The following is a 26,334-nucleotide window of genomic DNA, read 5'->3' on the forward strand; positions in this document are numbered from 1 at the left end:
AGTATTCGGTCCAAACTGGACGGGCCCGGAGTATTTCTTTTGAATGCCTTTTTCCACTGACCGGGTTTAGAGCCTCTGAATCCGGCATTAACTGTCGTATCCTCAGCATTGTCGCCGTTAATGTGGCGCTTTTGCTTGTTGCGACGCGACCTGCCACTGTTGTCCTTGGTATCCAAATTACCAGGGTTCTAGGTCATGTTATTGCTGCGAGCTAGCTGTCTTCTCCCATGCAAAAGCGGGTCATAAGTGTCGTGAGGGCTGCCATAGACTTTGACTTTTCCTGTCCTAGGTGCCGTGCAAGCCACTCGTCGCGGATGTTATGCTTGAAGGCTGCTAGGGCCTCTGCGTCCGGACAGTCGACGATTTGATTTTTCTTGGTTAGGAACCGTGTCCAGAATTGTCTGGCCGATTCCTCTGGCTGCTGAATTATGTGGCTTAGGTCATCGGTGTCTGGTGGTCGCACATAAGTGCCCTAGAAATTATCGAGGAATGCGGCTTCCAGGTCCTCCCAACAACCAATTGATTTTGCTGGCAAGCTGTTAAGCCAATGCCGAGCTGGTACTTTAAGCTTGAGTGGGAGGTATTTGATGGCGTGTAAGTCATCACCACGGGCCATGTGGATATGAAGGAGATAGTCCTCGATCCATACCGCAGGATCTGTTGTGCCATCATATGATTCGATGTTCACCGGTTTGAAACCCTCGGGGATTTGATGATCCATTACTTCATCTGTGAAGCATAGTGGGTGTGCGGCACCTCTATACTGGGCTATATCACGATGCAGCTCAAATGAGCTTTGTCTACTGTGTTCTTCCCGACCGGATTTACTATATCCGGCGTGACGAGTACTGTCTCATGCCGTGGGGCGCCCACGTGATCCGTAGATCGATCTTGTTTGCCTTGCCTTGTCCTCCAATATGTCTCGTAGGTCTGGCGCATTTTCCCATGCGTTGGTAGTTTTTGAGCGGCGCCGGGGTGCGACTTGAGTGGAGGGCCGAGAGGCCTCTCTGTCGCGGCCACGGGGTGGCCGGTCGGCCGCATCATGCGCTGGTGATGTAGGTTTAAGTGCCTCCTCCTCTAATTGGGGTAGCAACCTGCGCTTTGGGTAGCTCTTGGAGGGGCGTTCGAGTTCATACTCTTCGGCCGAAGGACTTCAATCCATCTGTCGGCTAGCAAATCCTGATCAGCTGTAAGCTGTTGATGTTTTTCTTGAGGCTGTTCGCCGTGGCCATAAGCCTGCGTTTGAAACGCTCTTGTTCGATGGGATCCTCCGGCACGAAAAATTCGTCGTCGTCGAGGTTTGCCTCGCCTTCGGAGGGAGGCATATAATTCCTCAACCTCTCTGTCTGCCGCTCTATCATGAGGGCTGGCTTCTCTATCCTCCTGTGCTGAATCTTGCTGGAGGTGGTTGTCTTCGGCACTGTCCGGGGTGTTATTATCCCCCGTGCCGGAATCACCATTTTTGTTTTGGCGGGATTTAGAGCGGCGCCGCTGACGCCGGTGCTTAGGCTGCTTCTTGGAGGGATCATCCTCCGCTGTTCCATCGCCATTGCCTTCTTTTGGGGTGTCCACCATGTATATATCATACGACGAGGTGGCTTTCCAGTGCCCTATAGGCACTGGATCTTGATTGTCTCCTGCATCAGCGTCCATACCGTCGATGTCTTCGGAGTCGAAGTCGGGCATGTCGGTTAAATGATCGATAGTGGCTATGAAGTGGGTGGTGGGTGGGCTTTGAATTTCTTCATCATCCGCATCCCAACCTTGCCGACTATAGTCTGGCCAGGGCTCTCCTGACAAAGAGAGAGACTTTAGTGAATTCAGAATATCGCCGAAGGGCGAGTGCTAAAAGATGTCCACGGCGGTGAACTCCATGATTGGCGCCCAATCGGGTTCGATCAGTTGGGGCGCAGAGGGCTCGGAGTCCGGAGAGGAGTCCGGATCCTTGGAGTCACGGGCTTCGCAGAGAATAGGGCTGGTGTTCGGCTCGATCGCCGTAGAGATTGCAGCCCCCGAGGCGGTGTCTAACCACCCATCCTCGGTTGGTGTGATCGGCTCCGAGCTAGGGGTCGGAGCGGACATAGGTGCGGCCTCCAGGGCACTGTTCGACAGCAGAGCTAAATCATGCCCATCGTGATAGTGCGGCACGCTCGGCTATGGCTCGAATCCGTCGAAGATCAAGTCTCCGCGAATGTCGGCCGTGTAGTTCAAACTTCCAAATCTGACCTGATGGCCAGGGGCGTAGCTTTCGATCTGCTCCAGATAACCAAGCGAATTGGCCCACAGTGCAAAGCCGCCGAATACGAAGATCTATCCGGGGAGAAAAGTCTCACCCTGGATCGCATCGCTGTTGATGATCGGAGAAGCCATCGGGCCTAAAAGCGATGACACCGAGGAACTCTCAATGAAAGCACCAATGTCGGTGTCAAAACCGGCGGATCTCGGGTAGGGGGTCCCGAACTGTGCGTCTAGGCCGGATCGTAACAGGAGGCAGGGGACACGACGTTTTACCCAGGTTCGAGCCCTCTTGATGGAGGTAAAACCCTACGTCCTGCTTGATTAATATTGATGATATGGGTAGTACAAGAGTAGATCTACCATGAGATCAGAGAGGCTAAACCCTAGAAGCTAGCCTATGGTATGATTGTTCTTCGTGCTAAAAACTCTCCAGTTTATATAGACACTGGAGAGGGCTAGGGTTACACAGAGTCGATTACAATGGTAGGAGATCTACATATCCGTATCGCCAAGCTTGCCTTCCACGCCATGGAAAGTCCCTTCCGGACACGGAACGAAGTCTTCAATCTTGTATCTTCATAGTCCAGGAGTCCGGTCGAAGGTATAGTCCGGCCATCCGGACACCCCTAATCCAGGACTCCCTCACCTAGCCTGTAAAGTAGTAGTTATGCTATTTACTCCCCTCGCCTTGGCCTTGAGGGCATCCTCCTCGTCCGCCCCTGCCTCGGACTCGAGGCTCGCCGCCTCCTTCTCGTTCTGCGCCTCATCCATCGCTGGATCTCTCTCGTGGGCTAGAGTTTGGTGGATTGGGGATTTCTCTCTCTCTCTCTCTCTCTCTCTCTCTCTCTCTCGCTGGATCTCTTGAAAACCAAGGGGAGGAGGCTGTAAACTGAGCAAATCCCCTCGCTCCCATGCGGCTCCACGAGCTGCACCGGGGCACCCAAACTCCGGTCGCCTAGGGGCCCTCGTTCTCATCCTCTACCCTCACCGCCGCCGGAGGGCATCGCCGGGCAAAGCCTGGGCGTCATCGGTGGCGGTTGGGCCGTATGGCGGCGTGGTTCGAGCAGATCTCGAGGTCCCGTCTAACTTCAATGGTGGTGTGCGGCAGCGGGAGCGGGGCTCAGCGGAGAAGTGGGGTGGCGGCCGTGGCTCGCGGAGGTGCAGAGAGCCGCGTGGCCGCGGCGACAAGGGGTGGCTGGGCGCGCTAATGCACGTGGGTGTGCATCTGGTCGGGTGAGCGCGGCGGCATCCTGCCGCGCGGATCTGGCGCCATGGCTCGTGTACGGCGTAGTGTTGCTGCTGCGGGGCGGATCCAGGGGTTGCCGGGCACGATGGTGTGTCAGGGAGGTGTGAGGGAGGTTCCAGGCCAGGTGAGGATGCCGGGGCGGCGGCTCCGGGATGGTGGCTGCAACGGCGGCGGCTGTTGTCGCGGTAGTGGCATGGAGTTCGTCGCCGCATGAGGTGCGGTGGTGGGGTTTGCGTGGTGGTGGTTGGCTACAGGTGGTGGAGGTGAGCTCTCCGGTGATCCGGGTGGCCATGGTGCTCTGGATCCGCAATCCGATCGTGTGACGAGGAGCTCCAACGAAAGCATTGCCCTGACCATGGTTAGGGCCGGCGATAGCGGCACCTACAGATGTCGTCTACCTTCTTGGAGGCGTCGCTATGGAGCTCCTTCAGCCTCACGATGGATTTGGCTCTCCGGATGAAAATCCTAGCTTCGGTACTCCAAAGCAGGTGGCGGCAGTGTCTACGTCGTGTCTTCCTTGGAGGCGTCGCTTGGGAGAGGCGGTTGAGGCTGTTGCGAGGGATCTCTCTACCATCAGGATCAGTGGATGTCGGGGCAGCGGCCCCGAACTTGGGCGCCGAGACGGCGGTCTCGGGAAGCAATGCAGCGACAACTCCATGAGGTAGGGCTGCAGCTCAGCATGGCTTGGGCAACATTCTTGAGCTACAAGGTCGGCAAGGTCGTTGGCTCGGCCGACACGTTCCAGTGTGGACGATTGGACTATATGTCGGGGCGGCGGCCCCGGAAGCAGTGCGACGGTCGTGGTTTGCGGGCGGTTTACCTGCGCAACATGGGTTGCGGGTGGCTGAGTCATGCGGCGTCGTGGCTCGTGGGCGAGTGGTGGTATGTCGGGGTGGCGGCCCCGGAAGTAGTGCGACGGCCGTGGTCTGCGAGCAGTTTTCCTGCACAACGCGGGTTGTGGGTGGCTGGGTCATGCGGCATCGTGGCTCGAGAGCGAGCGATGGTATGTCGGGGTGGCGGCCCCGGAAGGTGGAGTTGGTTGATCGCGCAGGGCGCGGTGGAGCGGTGGATGTCGGGGTGGAGGCTCTGAGATATTGCAGCTTTGAGGGATCCGGCTTCGTGTTGTGTGGGCAACGAGGTTGCCTTCGATGTTGTCCATTGGCATGTTTATGCATTTGGGCGCAGGTCATGTGGTGTGCATGTCGTTCGTTTCTGCCGGAGAGTCCCGTGACTGCTCCTCTCATAGTAGTCGCGGATTCTTCTTTCCTGCAGTGGTGGATGGCCGACTTGTTGTCGTTTGACATGTTGTCGGCGAGTGTGGGCTTGGCCCTTGATGTATTGGTTTTCTCCCGGTTTTCCACTAACTAACTGGGCAACTCTCTTCTGCTTAATTAATGGATGAGGCAAAAATTTTTGCGTCCGTTTCGAAAAAAGGGGAGGAGGTTGTATATATCATCTCCAGGGCGAGCCGTGGCTTAGCCGCCTCGAGTCAGACTCGGGACTCGTCTTCGGACCGGCCTCTTCCATTATCATACTCGTTCATTTGGCTGGGCCGGCTCGTCTGGGACCCATCTCTTCTTTCTTTCTTATGGGCTTGTATTTTCATGTTAGGCCAGTCTTCTCGGGGAAAAAGTCATATTTGGTTGGAACGTTCTCCCGATGCCAGTGTTCTTCACACCTTTTGAAAACATCAAACACTTTTTTTGAAAATATCTGAATATTTTTAATTAAATTTTGAATATTTTCTTAGCTTGAAAATTTAGAAATATTTTTGTAAAAACATGCACAATTTCAAAAACAAGAACCTTTTCCCATAAAATTGCAAACATTTTGAAACTGATTATTAAAATGAATTTCATCTATTTAAAAGAAAACAACATAAGGAAGATTTACATTAATTCAACTTTCAAAATAGTTCGATTCTCAGGGTTACAACAAGGTGACTAGCCAATTTTCAAGTGAGAAATGCCCATATGGCTTCCTCACCAAGTTAAAACATGTTCAGAATATGTAGAGCTCACCATTAGGATAAATATAGTCAGAGCCTTCTTGACTCAGAACAAGAAAAACAGAACAATTCATTTAGTGTTTAGCCATATAGAACTGAATGTCACTGCTAATCTAGTACTCCTTCCGTTCCTAATATAAGACTTTTTAGATATTACAATATGGACTACATACAAAGCAAAATGAGTGAATCTACACTCTAAAATATGTGTATATATATATATCCGTATGTAGGCCACATTGAAATATCTAAAAGGTCGTATATTTAGAAACAAAGGGAGTAGTAACCATCCTGCCATATTAACAACATTGTTTATAATCATGTGGCGTTGCTTCTTTCATATACTCCCTCCGTTCCAAATTACTCGTTGCAGAAATGGATGTATCTAGAACTAAAATACATCTAGATACATCCATACGTGCAACAAGTAATTCAGAACGGAGGGAGTACAACACAATGTAAGGAAAACACATATTAATATAAAAGACGGATGGTTAAACTTTCACGTATGGTCAGGAATCATGCATCCACGAAAGAGAGCTCACATGACTCTCCACGCTCCCGCTCCCGCCTACTCCTCGCCGGCCTCCGGCCAAGCCCCAGCCACCAACCCCTCCCCCCCGGCCGCCCCCTCGCCTAAGCTAACACTAGCCACCAGTCCTCTAGATGAGCTCCTTCCCTCTGTGGCTCCTCCACCCTCGCCATTCTTTGACCCGCTGATAACCCACAAGTATAGGGGATCACAACATTTTTCGAGGGTAGAGTATTCAACCCAAATTTATTGATTCGACACAAGGGGAGCCAAAGAATATTCTCAAGTATTAGCAGCTGAGTTGTCAATTCAACCACACTTGGAGACTTAATATCTGCAGCAAAGTATTTGGCAGCAAAGTAATATGATAGTAGTGGTAACGGTAACAAAAGTAATATTTTTGGGTTTTATAGTGATTGCAACAGTAGCAACGGAAAAGTAAATAAGCGTAGAATAATATATGGAAAAGCTCGTAGGCAATGGATCAGTGATGGAGAATTATGCTGCATGCGATCGATCATGTAACAGTCATAACCTAGGGTGACACAGAACTAGCTCCAGTTCATCAATGTAACGTAGGCATGTATTCCGAATATAGTCGTACGTGCTTATGGAAAAGAACTTGTATGACATCTTTTGTCCTACCCTCCCGTGGCAGCGGGGTCCTATTGGAAACTAAGGGATATTAAGGCCTCCTTTTAATAGAGTACCGGACCAAAGCATTAACACATAGTGAATACATGAACTCCTTAAACTACGGTCATCACCGAGAGTGGTCTTGATTATTGTCACTTCGGGGTTGTCGGATCATAACACATAGTAGGTGACTATAGACTTGAAAGATAGGATCAAGAACTCCCATATATTGATGAAAACATAATAGGTTCAGATCTGAAATCATGGCACTCGGGCCCTAGTGACATGCATTAAGCATAGCAAAGTCATAGCAACATCAATCTCAGAACATAGTGGATACTAGGGATCAAACCCTAACAAAACTAACTCGATTACATGATAAATCTCATCCAACCCATCACCGTCCAGCAAGCCTATGATGGAATTACTCACACATGGCGGTGAGCATCATGAAATTGGTGATGGAGGAAGGTTGATGATGACGATGGCGACGGATTCCCCTCTCCGGAGCCCCGAACGGACTCCAGATCAGCCCTCCCGAGAGAGTTTAGGGCTTGGCGGCGGCTCCGTATCGTAAAACGTGATGAATCCTTCTCTTTGATTTTTTTTCTCCCTGAAAGTGAATATATGGAGTCAAGGTTGAGGTCGGTGGAGCGTCAGGGGGCCCACGAGGCAGAGGCACGTGCCCAGGGGGTAGGGCGCGCCCCCACCCTCGTGGACAAGTGGTGGCCCCCCTAACGTGGATCTTTCTTCCAGTATTTTTTATATATTCCAAAAATAGTTCTCCATTGATTTTCAGGTCATTCCGAGAACTTTTATTTCTGCACAAAAATAACACCATGGCAATTCTGCTGAGAACAATGTCAGTCCGGGTTAGTTCCATTCAAATCATGCAAGTTAGAGTCCAAAACAAGGGCAAAAGTGTTTGGAAAAGTAGATATGACAGAGACGTATCAACTCCCCCAAGCTTAAACCTTTGCTTGTCCTCAAGCAATTCAGTTGATAAACTGAAAGTGATAAAGAAAAACTTTTACAAACTCTGTTTGCTCTTGTTGTTATAAATATGTAAAGCCAGTATTCAAGTTTTCAGCAAAGATTATGAACTAACCATATTCATAATAACATTTAGGTCTCATGTTTACTCATATCAATGGCATAATCAACTAGCGATCAATAATAATAAATCTCGGATGAAACCACTTTCTCAAAACAATCATGATATGATATGACAAGATGGTATCTCGCTAGCCCTTTCTGAGACCGCAAAAGATAAATGCAGAGCATCTTTAAAGATCAAGGACTGACTAGACATTGTAATTCATGGCAAAAGAGATCCAGTCAAGTCATACTCAATGTAAACTAACAGTAATGGATGCAAATGATAGCGGTGCTCTCTAACTTGTTCCTTTTAATAAGAGGATGATGACTCAACATAAAATTAAATAGATAGGCCCTTCGCAGAGGGAAGCAGGGATTTGCAGAGGTGCCGGAGCTCGGTTTTGAAATAGATATGAATAATATTTTGAGCGGTATACTTTCATTGTCAACATAACAACTGAGAGATCTCGATATCTTCCATGCTACACACATTATAGGTGGTTCCCAAATAGAATGGTGAAGTTTACACTCCCCCTCCACCAACAAGCATCAATCCATGGCTTGCTCGAAACAACAAGTGCCTCCAACTAACAAGAGTCCCAGGGGAGTTTTGTTTGCAGTTATTTTGATTTGATTTGCATAAAGCATGGGACCGGGCATCCCAGTGACTAGCCATTTTCTCGTGAGTGAGGAGCGGAGTCCACTCCTCTTGATAATAACCCGCCTAGCATGGAAGATACAGACAACCCTAGTTGATACATGAGCTATTCGAGCATACAAAACAGAATGTTTATTTGAAGGTTTAGAGTTTGGCACATACAAATTTACTTGGAACGATAGGTAGATACCATATATAGGTAGGTATGGTGGACTCATATGGAACGATTTTGGGGTTTATGGAATTGGATGCACAAGCAGTATTCCTGCTTAGTACAGGTGAAGGCTAGAAAAAGACTGGGAAGCGACCAGCTAGAGAGCGACAATAGTCATGACCATGCATTAAAATTAATCAACACCGAATGCAAGCATGAGTAGGATATAATGCACCATGAACATAACTATCGTAGAGGCTATGTTGATTTTGTTTCAACTACATGCGTGAACATGTGCCAAGTCAAGCCACTCGAATCGTTCAAAAGAGGATACCACCCTATCATACCACATCACAACCATTTTAATAGCACGTTGGCACGCAAAGTAAACCATTATAAGCTCCTAGCTAATTAAGCATGGCATAAGCAACTACAATATCTAATTGTCATTGCAAACATGTTTATTCATAATAGGCTGAATCAGGAACGATGGACTAATCATATTTACAAAAACAAGAGAGGTCGAGTTCATACCAGCTTTTCTCATCTCAATAAGTTCATCATATAATCATCATTATTGCCTTTCACTCGCACGACCGAATAATGTGGATAATAATAATATTGCACGTGCATTGGACTAAGCTGGAATCTACAAGCATTCAATTCAAGAGAGAAGACAAGGTAATATGAGCTCTTTGTTAGATCAACAATAATGCATATAAGAGCCACTTAACATTTTAATCATGGTCTTCTCCTCTCGACCCCCCAAAAAATAGAAAAGAAACATAGTTACACGGGAAAGCTCCCAACAAGCAAAAGAAGAACAAGAAATCTTTTTGGGTTTTCTTTTTAATTACTACTACAGGCATGGAAAGTAAACTAACTAAAAGCTAGAACTATTTTTTTGGTTTTTCTTAAGGTTTATCAAACACACAAGAAGAAAGCATAAGAATAGAAATAAACTAGCATGGATATTACAATCAAAAAGTATGAGCACCGACAACTAGCATGGGTGTGTGAACATAAATGTAATGTCGGTGAGAAATATGTACTCCCCCAAGCTTAGGCTTTTGGCCTAAGTTGGTCTATGGCCACGGCTGGCCTGGCGGATATCCAAAGTTATAGCTGGGGTCGTACTGAGATGCAGCGGCAATTGCCTGATGAGCTGCAGCTTGGAGGCGAGCCTTCTCCGCCCTCCTCTCGTACTCGGTCGCCTCCTCCCTGGTTATAACATATCTCCCCTTTGCCTGAAAGTCAAAGAAAGTAGGAGCAGGGAGAGCGACGTGATAGGTGCGTCGTCTGTCAAAGATTAGTCGGTACTGGAGGAACTGATCGTTCCTCTCAACAAACTGATGACGAACCATGGCATCATAATCTAGATAAGAAGGAGGCAACTCAATATCATGTCCACGTGTGGGTATCTCAAGAAAGTTAGCTATACGAGTTGCATAAATTCCACCAAAGAAATCTCCATGAATACGATTATTATGCAACCTACGTGCAACGATAGCCCCCAAGTTGTATTGTTTATCTCCTAAAACAGCGCTTCTGAGAACGCTAAGATCAGGCACACACATATGACATGCTTCATCTTTACCACTAATGCATCTACCCATGAAGAGAGAAAAATAATGTATAGCAGGAAAATGAATGCTCCCTATGGTAGCTTGTGTCACATCCCTAGATTCCCCCACAATTATACTATCAAGAAAATCTCTAAATTCAGACTTGCGAGGTTCACTAACATCACCCCACTATGGGAGTTTACAAGCAGTGTTAAAATCTTCTAAGTCCATGGTATAAGATTTATCATAAAGGTCAAACATGACGGTTTGAGAATTGCGTGATGATGAAAATTTAAACCTTCTCACAAATGAATCAGTTAAATAGAGGTATTGACGACACTTATCTGCCTCGAAGCTCTCAAGATCAGCATTACTCACATAAGCTTCAAATTCCTCCTTGATTCCCGCTCGAACCATGAAGTCCTCTGACGGCCATTCACAGGGCCGCACTTGAGCATCCCTTGGTGGTTCCTCGTCCGCATCACGTATTGCGAGTCCGGGTCCTTGCTTCCTTGAAGAACCACCTTGGTACATTTTCGTAAACATATTTCTTCCTCTGAAAAATTTCTGAAATTTTTAGTAACTTCAAAATAAAAGTGAACCAAACACAACAAGATTGATAGCAACTACTCCTACAAGTGCCTAGAGGCAATACCATGCATTAAAACTACTTTTGACCATATAAATTTGACATGCAAGCTCAAGAACAGGGTCACCTAAGCAATAAAAATTTGCAATGAATAAAGCACTAGAACAAAAACTAATTGGACCATTGTAGGAGTCACATACCAAAGAGCAATCCCCCAAAGCAGTTTTGTGAATGGAGCTTTGAGCAAGGAGATCGAAAATGGTAGCAAGATGAGCTTGGACTCAGGTTTGAGCTGGCTAGTGATTTTTTTGGAAGGAAGAAGGAGTGTGTGGTAGCTGGAATAAGTGGAGGGGGGCCACCATGGGCCCACGAGGCAGGGGGCGCGCCTAGGGGGGGGCACGCCCTGGACCCTCGTGGCCAGGTGCTTGCTCCCCCTGTTGTGTTTTCAGTGTCAGATATTCTCAAATATTCTAGAAAAAATCATATTTAATTTTCAGGGCATTTGGAGAACTTTTATTTTTGGGGTATTTTTTATTGCATTGATAATTCAGAAAACAAACATAAATTACTATTTTTGCTTTATTTAATATAAATAACAGAAAGTAAAAAGAGGGTACAGAGAGTTGTGTTTTCTAAATTCATCCATCTCATGCTCATCAAAAGGAATCCACTAACAAGGTTGATCAGGTCTTGTTAACAAACTCATTCCGAATCGCATGAAGCCGGAGAAATTTCGAATAACACTAGGTTACCTCAACGGGGATATGCACATCCCCAACGATAAGAATATCATATTTCTTTTTGACAGTAGGAAGAGGAAATTCAAAACCTCCAATAGTAATTGTTTAAATTTTTCCAATAGAATTGATACTGTGGACTTGAGGTTGTTTCCTCGGAAAGTGTACCGTATGCTCATTACCATTAACATGAAAAGTGACATTGCCTTTGGTGCAATCAATAACAACCCCTGTAGTATTCAAAAATGGCCTTCCACAAATTATAGACATACTATCGTCCTCGGGAATATCAAGAATAACAAAGTCCGTTAAAATAGTAATGTTTGCAACCACAACAGGCACATCCTCACAAATACCGACAGGTATAGCAGTTGATTTATCAGCCATTTGCAAAGATATTTCAGTAGGTGTCAACTTATTCAAATCAAGTCTACGATATAAAGAGAGAGGCATAACACTAACACCGGCTCCAAGATCACATAAAGCAGTTTTAACATAGTTTCTTTTAATGGTGCATGGTATAGTTGGTACTCCTGGATCTCCTAGTTTCTTTGGTATTCCACCCTTAAAAGTATAATTAGAAAGCATGGTGGAAATTTCAGCTTCTGGTATTTTTCTTTTATTAGTAACAATATCTTTCATGTATTTAGCATAAGGATTCATTTTAAGCATATCAGTCAAACGCATACGCAAAAAGATAGGTCTAATCATTTCAGCAAAGCGCTCAAAATCCTCATCATCCTTTTTCTTGGATGGTTTAGGAGGAAAGGGCATGGGTTTCTGAACCCATGGTTCTCTTTCTTTACCGTTCTTCCTAGCAACAAAGTCTCTCTAATCATAACGTTGATTCTTTGATTGTGGGTTATCAAGATCAACAGCAGGTTCAATCTCTATATCATTGTCATTACTAGGTTGAGCATCAACATGAACATCATCATTAACATTATCAATAGGTTCATGTTCATTACCAGATTGTGTTTCAGCATCAGAAATATAAATATGATTGGGATTCTCAGGTGTGTTTACAACAGGTTCACTAGAAGCATGCAAAGTCCTACCATTTTTCTTTTTCTTCCTTTTAGAAGGACTAGGTGCATCTACATTAGCTCTCTGAGAATCTTGCTCAATTCTCTTAGGGTGGCCCTCATGATACAAAGGTTCCTGAGTCACTTTACCTCCTCTAGTTGCAACTCTAACAACAAAGTCATTATTTTTACTATTCAATTCATTGAGAAAATCATTCTGAGCTTTAAGTACTTGTTCTACTTGAGTGGTAACCATAGAAGCATGTTTACTAATAAGTTTAAGTTCACCTTTAACACTAGCCATATAATCACTCAAGTGTTCAATCATATAAGCATTATGTTTCAATTGTCTACCAACATAAGCATTAAAATCTTCTTTCTTAACCATAAATTTATCAAATTCATCCAAACATTGGCTAGCAAACTTAGCTGGAGGGATTTAAGCTTTATCATATCTATAGAGAGAGTTTACCTTTACTACCTGTGTTGGGTTATCGAGACCATGTGTTTCTTCAATAGGTGATGAATTAAGACCATGTATTTCTTCAACAAGCAGTAGATTAAGACCATGTATTTCTTCAATAGGAGGTAAATTCTTAACATCTTCAGCTTTAATACCTTTTTCTTTCATAGATTTCTTTGTCTCTTGCATATCTTCAGGACTGAGAAATAGAATACTCCTTTTCTTCGGAGTCGGCTCAGGAGTTGGTTCAGGAAGTGTCCAATTATTTTCATTAGTCAACATATTATTCAATAGAATTTCAGCTTCATCAATAATTCTTTCCCTGAAAACACAACCAGCATAACTATCCAGGTAATCTCTAGAAGCATCGGTTAGTCCATTATAAAAGATATCAAGTATTTCATTCTTCTTGAGAGGATGATCAGGTAAAGCATTAAGTAATTGGAGAAGCCTCCCCCAAGCTTGTGGGAGACTCTCTTCTTCAATTTGTGCAAAATTATATATCTCCCTTAAAGCAACTTGTTTCTTATGAGCGGGGAAATATTTAGCAGAGAAGTAGTAAATCATATCATGGGGACTACGCACACAACCAGGATCAAGAGAACTAAACCATATCTTAGCATCACCCTTTAATGAGAACGGAAATATTTTAAGGATATAGTAGTAGCAAGTTTTCTCATCATTAGTGAACAGGGTGGCTATATCATTTAATTTAGTAAGATGTGCCACAACAGTTTCAGATTCATAGCCATAGAAAGGATCAGATTCAACCAAAGTAATTATCTCAGGATCAATAGAGAAATCATAATCCTTATAAGTAATAAAGATAGGTGAAGTAGCATAAGCAGGATCATATTTCATTCTGGCATTTAGAGTTTTTTGTTTCAGCTTAACTAATAGTTTCTTAAGACCACTCCTATCATTGCAGCCAAGAAAGTCTCTAGCAGTTTCTTCATCCATAACATAACCCTCAAGAACAATAGGCAATTCATATCTAGGGGGAGAATCTTCATCATCACTTTCATCAATATTATCAGTTTCAATAATTTCATTTTCTCTAGCCCTAGCAAGTTGTTCATCAAGAAATTCACCAAGTGGCACAGTAGTATCAAGCATAGAAGTAGTTTCATCATAAGTATCATGCATAGTAGAAGTGGCAGCATCAATAACATGCGACATATCGGAATTAATAGCAGAAGCAGGTTCAGGTTTCGCAAGCTTACTCAAAACAGAAGGTGGATCAAGTGCAGAGCTAGATGGCAGTTCCTTACCTCCCCTCGTAGTTGAGGGAAAAATCTTGGTTCTTTGATCTTTCAAGTTCTTCATAATGATAAGCAGATATAAATCCCAAGTGACTCAAAGAATAGAGCTATGCTCCCCGGCAACGGCGCCAGAAAATGTTCTTGATAACCCACAAGTATAGGGGATCGCAACAGTTTTCGAGGGTAGAGTATTCAACCCAAATTTATTGATTCGACACAAGGGGAGCCAAAGAATATTCTCAAGTATTAGTAGCTGAGTTGTCAATTCAACCACACCTGGAAACTTAATATCTGCAGCAAAGTATTTGGTAGCAAAGTAATATGATAGTAGTGGCAACGATAGCAAAAGTAACAGTAGCAAAAGTAATATTTTGGGGTTTTATAGTGATTGTAACAGTAGCAACGGAAAAGTAAATAAGCGAAGAACGATATATGAAAAAGCTCGTAGGCAATGGATCGATGACGGTGAATTATGCCGGATGCGATCAATCATGTAACAGTCATAACCAAGGGTGACACAGAACTAGCTCCAGTTCAATGTAATGTAGGCATGTATTCCGAATATAGTCATACATGCTTATGTAAAAGAACTTGCATGACATCTTTTGTCGTACCCTCCCGTGGCAGCGGGGACCTATTGGAAACTAAGGGATATTAAGGCCTCCTTTTAGTAGAGTACCGGACCAAAGCATTAACACATAGTGAATACATGAACTCCTCAAACTACGGTCCTCACCGGGAGTGGTCTTGATTATTGTCACTTCGGGGTTGCCTGATCATAACACATAGTAGGTGACTATAGACTTGCAAGATAGGATCAAGAACTCTCATATATTGATGAAAACATAATAGGTTCAGATCTGAAATCACGGCACTCGGGCCCTAGTGACAAGCATTAAGCATAGCAAAGTCATAGCAACATCAATCTCAAAACATAGTGGATACTAGGGATCAAACCCTAACAAAACTAACTCGATTACATGATAAATCTCATCCAACCCATCACCGTCCAACAAGCCTATGATGGAATTACTCACGCACGGCGGTGAGCATCATGAAATTGGTGATGGAGGAAGGTTGATGATAACTGTCGGTGTCAAAACCGGCGGATCTCGGGTAGGGGGTCCCGAACTATGCGTCTAGGCGGATGGTAACAGGAGGTAGGGGACACGAAGTTTTACCCAGGTTCGGGCCCTCTTGATGGAGGTAAAACCCTACATCCTGCTTGATTAATATTGATGATATGGGTAGTACAAGAGTAGATCTACCACGAGATCAGAGAGGCTAAACCCTAGAAGCTAGCCTATGGTATGATTGTATGTTGTCCTACGGACTAAAACCCTCCGGTTTATATAGACACCAGAGGGGGCTAGGGTTACACAAGGTCGGTTAAAAAGGAGGAGATATACATATCCGTATTGCCTAGCTTGCCTTCCACGCCAAGTAGAGTCCCAGCCGGACACGAGACGAAGTCTTCAATCTTGTATCTTCATAACCCAACAGTCCGGCCAAAGGATAAAATCTGGTTGTCCGGATACCCCCTAAGCCAGGACTCCCTCAGTAGCCCCCGAACCACGCTTCAATGACGATGAGTCCGGCACGTAGTATTGTCTTCAGCATTGCAAGGCAGGTTCTTCTTCATCTTCCGAACGTTTGTAAAGCAGTGTCCGGTCCCATAAATGTTTGGACCTCTTGGCTTCTATGCCCAATAAGGGCTTTCTCCCACGCTTCGAATGAATATGAAGCGCCAGGGCGTTTTTACATTCACCCCCTAGCCAGATAAATAAATTGTCTATTAAAGGGATGGAATCCTTAGATCCGATCCATACCATCCTCCCCCAGCGAGAGTCCATCAGAGCGCATTCTGGAAAGATCCATTCCAGCATGGCCGACCTCCGCAGCTCCTCCTCCCGCCCCCGAAGCCCTAAGCTCGGTGATTGGGAGAGGTGTTCAATCCCACACAATCGTTTAGTCGAACTGCAGACTAAGGGATTTCTCCCTCCGGCGTACATGGTGTCCGTTCGATCCGGGCTCACCACCTACAATGGCGGGGAGCAAGCGAAGAGCTTTCCCTATCCCTCTATGGGGGAACGGGTCTGCCTTGTTCCCTATCTATTAAGGGGACTCAGATTTCCAATTCATCCGTTCCTCCACAGGCTCCTGGAGTTCTACGGCCTCCAATTACACAATTTCACCCCTGCCTCCCTTCTACACATCGCCGTCTATGTTACTCTCTACGAGTTGTTCCTGGGCTGCGAGGCTCACTTCAAGCTGTGGAAAAGGCTATTTTGCCTTGTCCCTCGCACACAGAGGGGGTCACTTTATCAAGTGGGCGGAGCCGAAATATGGCGCATCGCCGATACTGGATACCTGTCCGGTACCCCGAAGAAGTCGTCCGAAGAATGGCCTTTAGAATTGTTTTATATGGAGGAGGTCCCCCTTCCGGACCCTGTTCGGCGGGGTCTTCCTGAGTTCAACACCGCTCCTCTGAAGAAACGCCGAAGTTGGTGCCCACGGAGCCCCCAGGCGGAAGATAATGGAGAAGTCCTATATCTGATGAACCGGATTAAAGCACTGGCTCGATCAGGACTGACAGTAATCGAAGTTATGTCGATTTGCATAATGCAGGGAGTGCAGCCACTTCAATATTGTGGGCACCCCTTGTGGTGTTATAACGGGGCGGATGATGCCACCCGCTGCGGGCGTAAGGGTCCGGACAATGCTGCCGCTCTAGCGAAAATTCTGTCTGAACTGTTCAAGGGTGAGGAAGAGGATCCCCTTGTATGCACTTCACCCACCATATACACATGGCATTTTTATAGGGAAGGCATTCGGAACGCCCTGCCGAACCTGCAGCAATGCGCCAACAGGAGGCACCGAGGCCGGGTAGGCCAAAAAGGAAGGCGGTCAGGACAAAGACGCCGGCGCAAAGGTATAACAAACCCCGCTCTGTGGTTGTCGTCTTTCTCGAAATGTAATGACGCCAGTGTTTCTTTAACAGAAAAAACGCTCGCCGGAATATGTCCGGCGATGTTGCCAATCATGCTCCACCAGTCGGGCGCCAGGATCGGACATGGAGGCAAAAGCCGATATGGGGCAGGCGCCGAATAATCCCCCGGAGGAGATGCCCTGGTCTGCGGGTGATCTTCTGTCCGAGCTGTCACATCTGCACGAACAAGTTCGGCAGGTGATGCAGGGTGTTGCCCAGGCCTTGTGGCCGTCCATCTCCCTGCCAGAGGGCGTTGCAGAGCTTGCGGAAAAGCTCAAGGGAGCACGGCGGCGCTTCCGATTATTGAAGATATCAGCCTGCCGACAGGGTGCCAGAGAAGCCTGGGCCATGGTGAAGACAAGGTATACCAAGGCAGACCCAAATCACCTGGCCGAGGTCGGACCTGTGGGGCCCGACGGAAAAGAGATCCCCGTTAGCTTAGTTTATGGGCAAGTAGAATTAGCCGCAAAGTATTGTCAACAGGATTGTAAGCTAGACCGCCTGTTGGATGGTATAGAAGAGGAATTTAATCAGTCTGCATGACTATGTAATTAAAGTGACATGTATAATGCCTTCTAGCCGGATTGTAGATCATTTGTCATTGCGGACCTTTTCGCTTCAACCTCCGGGCCCAATAGTCCGGAGTGTATCCGAATACCCGCTCAGTGATATAAAAACTGGGGTATGCGTGGAGACCAGGCGTAGGGGTCATTAGTGCTTTATCAAACAAGTGCCCAACTAGTTATGTTATATTACATGGGTAGTAAGGAACATATTCTAGGGAGAATAGTTCCGTTAAGGGTTCCTTTCCCTGGGTAAGCATGCCCTAAAGTGCATGTCCGGACTGCGATAGGAAACACAGGAAAAACATCTGGGGGAAGATATGGACAATAAATAAAAAATCATCTTTTGTTCACCGACCGAATATTCCCTTCAGAATGCTAGCTTTAGGCTTCACCCAGTCTAAGGTATCCGGCTGACCCGACAGTAACAATCGCAGAGGTGCTCCCCTTATGCCCTAGCCGAATTAACGGGAACGTAGGGCATAAATACAAGAGCCAGGCAACCCAGCTTGGCCAAAACTTAAGTCATATCGATGCATATAATGGTGAAAAAAGGTACATGCGGAAGTATAACACATGTGTTGGCATGAGTCCTAGATAAATAATTTAAGCTTCTGTGAAAGAAGCCCCCAGGTATGAAGAGTGCGGCTAGCGCATCTGTAATGTGCAAGCGAGGCACAAGGTGACCCTTGAAGGTCTAGAGAAATAATAAAAGAAAGAAAGAAAGAAAGAAACAAGACATATGGTGTATATGCAAAAAATGGACAAAAGGAGGGGACTAACATAGAGTCCGGTGCTAGGCGTAGAATCTTTGGAGCCTGGCCGCGTTCCATGGGTTCGACTCGAGTCGACTAGTCGATGCATCCCACAGTCGGTACGCTCCACCGGTCAGAACTTGGTCAATAATGAAGGGACCTTCCCATTTGGGCTCGAGCTTGTTCTTTTTCTTATCCGGCAGGCGTAGAACTAGTTCGCCAATGTTATAAGTTTTGCCCCGTACTTCTCTGCTTTGGTATCTGCGAGCCTGTTGCTGATAAAATGCGGAACGGGCTTTGGCTACGTCGCGCTCCTCCTCCAGGGTGTCCAGACTATCCTGCCAGTCGAGCTCAGCTTCTCTTTCTTCGTACATGCGCACTCGAGGTGAATCATGAATTATGTCACAGCGCAAGACTGCCTCTGCGCCATACACCATAAAGAAGGGTGTATATTCGGTACTACGATTCGGCATGGTCCGCAGCCCCCAGAGTACAGAGTCGAGCTCCTCTACCCAGTGCGTGTTAGACTCCGTTAAGGAACGCACTAATCTGGGTTTAATGCCGCTCATTATAAGACCGTTTGCTCGCTCGACTTGACCGTTGGTTTGTGGGTGATAGACTGAAGCATAATCGAGCTTGATGCCCATTTTGTTGCACCAGAGTTTTACCTCATCGGCCATGAAGTTCGTTCCATTGTCAGTGATGATGCTGTGGGGGACGCCATAACGGTGTACAACCCCATATATGAAGTCTATCACCGGTCCGGATTCGGCTGTTTTAACAGGTTTGGCCTCTATCCATTTGGTGAATTTATCCACCATGACCAGTAAGTATTTTTTCTTGTGGGTTCCCCCTTTAAGGGGTCCAACCATGTCAAGCCCCCAGACCGCAAAGGGCCATGTAATGGGGATTTTTTGGAGGGCGGTGGGTGGCATGTGGCTTTGATTTGCAAAGAGCTGGCAACCGGCGCAACGTTGGACCAAGTCCTGTGCGTCTGCCCGGCCGTTGGCCACTAGAATCCTGTACGGAAGGCCTTGATTACAAGGGCCTGGGATGCGGCGTGATGACCGCCGAGTCCGGCGTGAATTTCTGCCAAAAGATTCCGCCCTTCCTCTTCGGAGATGCACCTTTGAAGGACTCCGGTAGTGCTTTTTTGTACAATTCTCCCTCATTGACCCTGTAGGCCTTGGATCGCCGCACTATGCAGCGTGCCTCATTTTGGTCCTCCGGAAGTTCCTGTCTAGTTAGGTAGGCCAGGAATGGTTCTGTCCACGGGGCAATGATGGCCATTATTACGTGGGCTGAAGGTGTTATTTCAGTGGCAGAGCCTCCGATTGTGTCATAGTATTCGGTATCGGGCATTTTGGCCGGGTCCGGACTATTGTTACCGGTGTCCCCTTCCCATACTATGGATGGCTTGAACAGCCTTTCCAGAAATATGTTGGGGGGGACCGCATTGTGTTTTGCGCTGATGCGGGCGAGGATATCCGCCGCTTGATTGTTTTCCCGAGCCACATGGTGAAATTCGAGCCCCTCGAACCGAGCTAACATTTTTAGGACGACGTTTCGATAGGCCGCCATCTTTGGATCCTTGGCATCAAAGTCTCCATTTATTTGGGATATTGCGAGGTTTGAATCCCCACGCACCTCCAGGCGTTGAATGCCCATGGAGACTGCCATCCAAAGACCATGCAACAGAGCTTCGTATTCGGCTGCATTGTTGGAGTCTGTATATAATATTTGCAGAACGTATTGAACGGTATCTCTGGTTGGGGACGTCAGGACGACGCCAGCCCCTAGACCGGCCAGCATTTTAGAACCGTCGAAGTGCATGATCCAGTTGGAGTATGCGCCGTACTCTTTAGGGAGTTCGACCTCCGTCCATTCGGCGACGAAGTCGGCCAATACTTGCGACTTAATGGCTCGTCAAGGTTTGTATGTTATGTCGAACGGGAGGAGCTCAATGGCCCATTTTGCAATCCGGCCCTTAGCGTCGCGATTGTTTATAATATCATTAAGTGGCACTTCCAAGGCTACTGTAATCGAACACTCTTGAAAGTAGTGTCGTAGCTTCCGAGATGCCATGAATACCGCATAGGCTATCTTTTGATAATGTGGGTACCGTGATTTGCATGGAGTGAGGACATTGGATACATAGTATACCGACTTTTGAAGAGGGAATTTATGTTCGACAGCTTCTCGTTCGTCGACGAGCACTGCGCTTACAACTTGATGAGTTGCCGCAATGTACAACAGCATTGGTTCGCCAATGTTTGGTGCGGCTAGGATTCGGTTGGTTGCCAAAATGGCCTTTATTTCTTCCAATCCGGCTGTGGCAGCGTCCGTCCACTCGAAGTGTTCGGTGCTCCGAAGGAGGCGATAAAGGGGTAAAGCCTTTTCTCCTAAGCGAGAGATAAAGCGGCTTAGAGCCGCCACACATCCAGTTAACTTTTGGATTTTTTTGAGGTCTGTTGGGGTAGCCAACTGTGACAAAGCTTGGATTTTGGTCGGGTTAGCTTCAATACCTTTGCTGGAGACAATGAAACCCAGGAGCTTTCCGGCTGGTACGCTGAAAACGCATTTTTCCAGATTGAGCTTGATGTCGTATGTTCAAAGGTTGTCGAATGTGAGCCTCAAGTCATCTATCAAAGAGTCGACGTGTTTGGTTTTAACGATCACATCGTCTACTTATGCCTCTACAGTTTTGCCGATTTGTTTCTCCAGACATGTCTGAATCATGCGCTGATATGTTGTGTCGGCGTTCTTGAGCCCAGAAGGCATTGTGTTAAAATAGAAGGGACCGTATGGTGTGATGAATGCCGTTGCGGCTTGGTCGGACTCCGCCATCTTGATTTGGTGGTAACCAAAGTATGTGTGGAGGAAACACAATGACTCGTGTCCTGCGGTAGCATCAATGATTTGATCGATGCGTGGGAGGGGGAAGGGACCCTTTGGGCAAGCTTTATTGAGGTCTTTGAAATCGACACAAAGGCGCCAGGGTTTGTCCTTCTTTGGTACCATCACCAGGTTTGCTACCCAGTCCGGGTGTTTTATTTCTCTGATGAATCCGGCCTCCAATAACTTGGCTAGTTCCTCTCCCATGGCCTGTATCTTAGGTTCGGAGAAACGCCGAAAAGCTTGCTTGACCGGCTTGAATCCCTTTAGGATATTGAGGCTATGCTCGGCCAGCCTGCGTGGGATTCCTGGCATGTCTGAGGGATGCCAGGCGAATATGTCCCAGTTCTCGCGCAGGAAATCTCGTAGTGCGGCGTCCACAGCGGGGTTTAACTGTGCCCCGATGGAGGCTATTTTTGTAGGGACCGTTGGGTGGACTTGGAATTTGACTATTTCATTCATTGGTTTAAAAGAGGTGGACTTGGATCTCTTGTCGAGTATCACGTCATCCCTGTCCATTGTGGAGCGTAGCGTGGTTAATTCCTCGGCCGAGAGGGCTTCGGATAATGCCTCGAGGGCCAATGCGGCTGTTTTGTTTTCGGCGTGGAGTGCTGTGTCCGGATCGCTGACGAGAGTGATGATTCCGTTGGGCCCGGGCATTTTGAGCTTCATGTACCCGTAATGGGGTACGGCTTGGAAGATTGTGAACGCCTCCCGTCCTAAAAGAGCGTGATAACCACTGCTGAATGGGGCCACTTGGAATGTAATTTCTTCGGACCTGTAATTATCCGGCGTGCCAAATACCACATCTAGTGTGATTTTCCCAGCATAGCGTGCTTCCCGACTGGGGATGATTCCTCTAAAGGTTGTGCTACTTTGCTTAATGTGGTTCCAGTCTATTTCCATCTTTTGAAGAGTTTCCTCATAAATGAGGTTTAATCCGCTGCCGCCGTCCATGAGTACTTTGGTGAGTCGAAAGCCGTCCACAATTGGACTAAGGACCAGTGCGGCTGGTGCTCGGGCTGTTCGGAATTTAGGTTCATCACTGGCATTGAAGGTAATAGCCGTGTCGCTCCATGGATTTATTGCTGCTACGTGGCAGATTTCGGCCATGCTGCGGAGTATTCTCTTGCGCCTATTATTTGATGCGAAGGTCTCGAAGACTATTAAAACCGTATTGTTATCCACGGGATGGTGCTCTGTGGTATTTGGGAGAATAAGATCCTCACCACTTTTGGCCACCTGCCGGAGTATCCAACATGCTCTAAGGCTGTGCGTTGGTATTGTATCCACTATACTATGAATTTTGCAGGGTCCGTGGAGCCATCCCTCCAGTACGGTTCCATGCCCTGTAGAGGGTTTTTGCTTTTTGGTAGTTGACCCAGGTGTATTTTGACGATGCACCCTTTTATTTCGGACTGGGTTTGTATTCAGGGCCGGATTATCCCAAAAGTTTGTTTCGGTTTTCTAGGCACTTTCCATCACATAGTACTTTCGTACTATGGACGCCAAGTCAGTGAAGCGTGTTATCTCATGGCGATTTATGGCGTTAAGGATTCCCTTGTCCATGCAATTATTGTAGAAAAATAGGATTGCATCTTCCTCGCGACAGTCCTTAACCTTGTTCATCGCAAGGAGGAATCTGGCCCAATAGTGATGTACTGTTTCCTGGGGCTCTTGCCTGATGTGGGAAAGATCGCTTATGTTTGGGTGGGTGGGTGGAATTGAATCCGAACCCTTACCTGATCTGGGATCCAGGGGCCGAGGAGTTTCCAATTTTGGAAGTTCAGGTTCTGGGGTGTTACCCGATAATCCTGGCCCGCTGCCTGACTCTAAGTTTAGGGATTGGATGTTGTCCTCCCGCGAACAGGCGTCCGGCTCGGAGAGCTCGGGAATCCGGACATAGTTGGTCCTCAAGATAGAGGGAAGGTCGCCGCATTGTTCCTCCACCACTGCAGTATGATGGGTGACCGGTGGAGAGTTAATCTCCCTTTGATTGGGTTTAAGCCCAATTCGATCATAGTCCGTAGCGACTCCCAAGGCAGCGATGCGATCCAAGAGCTCGTTTAAGGAGGCGAGCTCCATTGGATCCATCTGTTCGACGAGTGCCGCTTTGACGTGGAGGCTATTTTTGATGACCCGAGAAGTCATCGTTGGCGCGGCGGCCGAACAGGCGGTCATGACGAAACCGCCTAGCCGGAGAGTTTGGTCGATAGCCAAAGCTCCCCCAACAGTAGTACCGTCTTTAAAGACGAGACAAGACATCCTTCCTTCTGGCGACGGCACAGTGGAACTCTCAATGAAAGTACCAATGTCGGTGTCAAAACTGGCGGATCTCGGGTAGGGGGTCCCGAACTGTGCGTCTAGGCGGATGGTAACAGGAGGCAGGGGACACGAAGTTTTACCCAGGTTCAGGCCCTCTTGATGGAGGTAAAACCCTACGTCCTGCTTGATTAATATTGATGATATGGGTAGTACAAGAGTAGATCTACCACGAGATCAGAGAGGCTAAACCCTAGAAGCTAGCCTATGGTATGATTGTATGTCGTCCTACAGACTAAAACCCTCTGGTTTATATAGACACCGGAGGGGGCTACGGTTACACAAGGTCGGTTACAAAGGAGGAGATATACATATCCATATTGCCTAGCTTGCCTTCCACGCCAAGTAGAGTCCCATCCGGACACGAGACAAAGTCTTCAATCTTGTATCTTCATAGTGCAACAGTCCGGCCAAAGGATATAATCCGACTGTCCGGATACCCCCTAATCCAGGACTCCCTCAATGACGATGGCGACGGATTCCCCTCTCCGAAGCCCCGAACAGACTCCAGATCAGCCCTCCCGAGAGAGTTTAGGGCTTGGCGGCGGCTCCATATCGTAAAACGCGATGGATACTTCTCTTTGATTTTTTTCTCCCCGAAAGTGAATATATGGAGTCAAGGTTGAGGTTGGTGGAGTGTCAGGGGGCCCATGAGGCAGGGGGCGCACCCAGGGGGTAGGGCGCGCCCCCACCCTCGTGGACAGGTAGTGGCCCCCCTGACGTGGACCTTTCTTCCAGTATTTTTTATATATTCCAAAAATAATTCTCCATTGATTTTCAGGTCATTTCGAGAACTTTTATTTCTACACAAAAAATAATACCATGGCAATTCTGCTGAAAACATCTTAGTCCGGATTAGTTCCATTCAAATCATGCAAGTTAGAGTCCAAAACAAGGGCAAAAGTGTTTGTAAAAATAGATACGACGGAGAAGTATCACCCGCCTTATGTGAAAGTCGGGCAGGTTGCGCTCCGCTGCTTCCTGGGCTGTGGCAATGCCATGGGACTGGAGTTCGAGGATGATTGTTATTACTACCTCCGCCTCGACATCACCACCCCAGCCCTCCACCTTGCCTCGCCACTCTATATCGTTTTCACCTACTCCAACCGCCACCTTGATGCCACAGTCGTCGTCGCTCTGCTTCAGGCCGCCCTGGGTGGTTCCGCTGCTCACTTCTTCGTTGCCCAATGCTCTCCCTTAGTTTATCGCTTCCATGTTGCTTCCTCACGTGTTGCAGAGCTCATCCTCGCCCAAACCACAATTCGTCACCACAACTACTCTTTCTCTTTCGCGAGAACCCTGCCCCTGCTCCCACCTCCACCACTCCATGCTGCGACATGTATGTCGCTGGCACAACTGCTCCAAATCCCCGAGGATCTGTGACTTCAGTTCGAAAGTGTAGCTTGGGCACAATGTCGATCGCTCGTTTCCTTGCGTCCACCAAATCAACCGCATGGATGCCACACGTACGCACGAGTCATCCAGTTCCCTTTCGCCCTACATGCCACTACAGTGGGTCACATCCTCGCTTGCCTCTTCGGCGTCGTCCACCACCATTTCAACGTCACGGATGACGGAGACTCCTGCTTCTCTTTCACTGTTGCCTCGCCTGACACTGCCACGCTCATCGCCTCCATGGGCGACTTCCGCAAACTAGGCATTCTCATATGCTTCCCTTGGCCTTTGCCTTTGATGGGTGCTGCATGCTCACCACCTGGGATTGCCTTGCCGTCGTCTGCTGGAACCGCGTCTCCTTCGCCGAAGGCGGTCGATCCTGCACTGCTGCCACCTGCGTCTACAACTATTGATCTACCCAAGGAGCGTCGTCAATGTCCTGGTATAAGCTTCTTTTACCGTATGCTTAATGTTATTCACTCTTGACAGCTTACACCACACGCACTCTACACTCAACACATGCACCTGTTTTGGATTACCTTCTTACCAATTACTGTTAGACCTAATGAACTACTAGTAGAGTCTGCCCTAAACCACTGTTTTTCGGTCAAACAAGATTTTCTAGCAGTCAAAGTTCATGAGCATATTTTCAAGTCTGGCATCTTCTCTCGCTCCATCAAAATTCAAATCCTCAAACATGGGTCCCTAGATTTTTTAGGGTTTCGGCTCTTTCTCTTTGACCAGCTCGAACTGGCCGTTCCTCACTACAGTCGCTTCATTCATCATTACACCAAGTTTGCTTACCCTACTTTGCCCCCTTGATCAGACTCTATACTTGGCCCCTTTGATCACCAGCGTCTACAGACCCTCGAGACACATCAACCCCCCACGGTCGCACGCTTGCTGCACGTCTGCCCCGCCTCGTGATACGTCTCCAACGTATCTATAATTTTTTATTGCTCCATCTATATTATCTATTGTTTTGGACTATATTGGGCTTTATTTTCCACTTTTATATTATTTTTGGGACTAACCTATTAACCGGAGGCCCAACCCAGAATTGCTGTTTTTTGCCTATTTTAGTGTTTCGAAGAAACGGAATATCAAACGGAGTCCAAACAGAATAAAATCTTCGGGAACGTGATTTTCTCACCGAACGTGATCTAGGAGACTTGGACCCTGCTCCAAGGAACAAAAGAGGCGA

At 47.1% G+C, this 26,334-nt stretch overlaps 1 pseudogene; it reads left to right on the forward strand.

The window, feature by feature from the left end:
- Nucleotides 1-6,037: 6,037 nt before the first annotated feature.
- On the forward strand, nucleotides 6,038-25,616 carry LOC119300314 (annotated as a pseudogene).
- The last annotated feature ends 718 nt before the right edge of the window (nucleotides 25,617-26,334 follow it).

Source organism: Triticum dicoccoides, chromosome 5A, assembly GCF_002162155.2.
Source record: "Triticum dicoccoides isolate Atlit2015 ecotype Zavitan chromosome 5A, WEW_v2.0, whole genome shotgun sequence".
NCBI lineage: Eukaryota > Viridiplantae > Streptophyta > Magnoliopsida > Poales > Poaceae > Triticum > Triticum dicoccoides.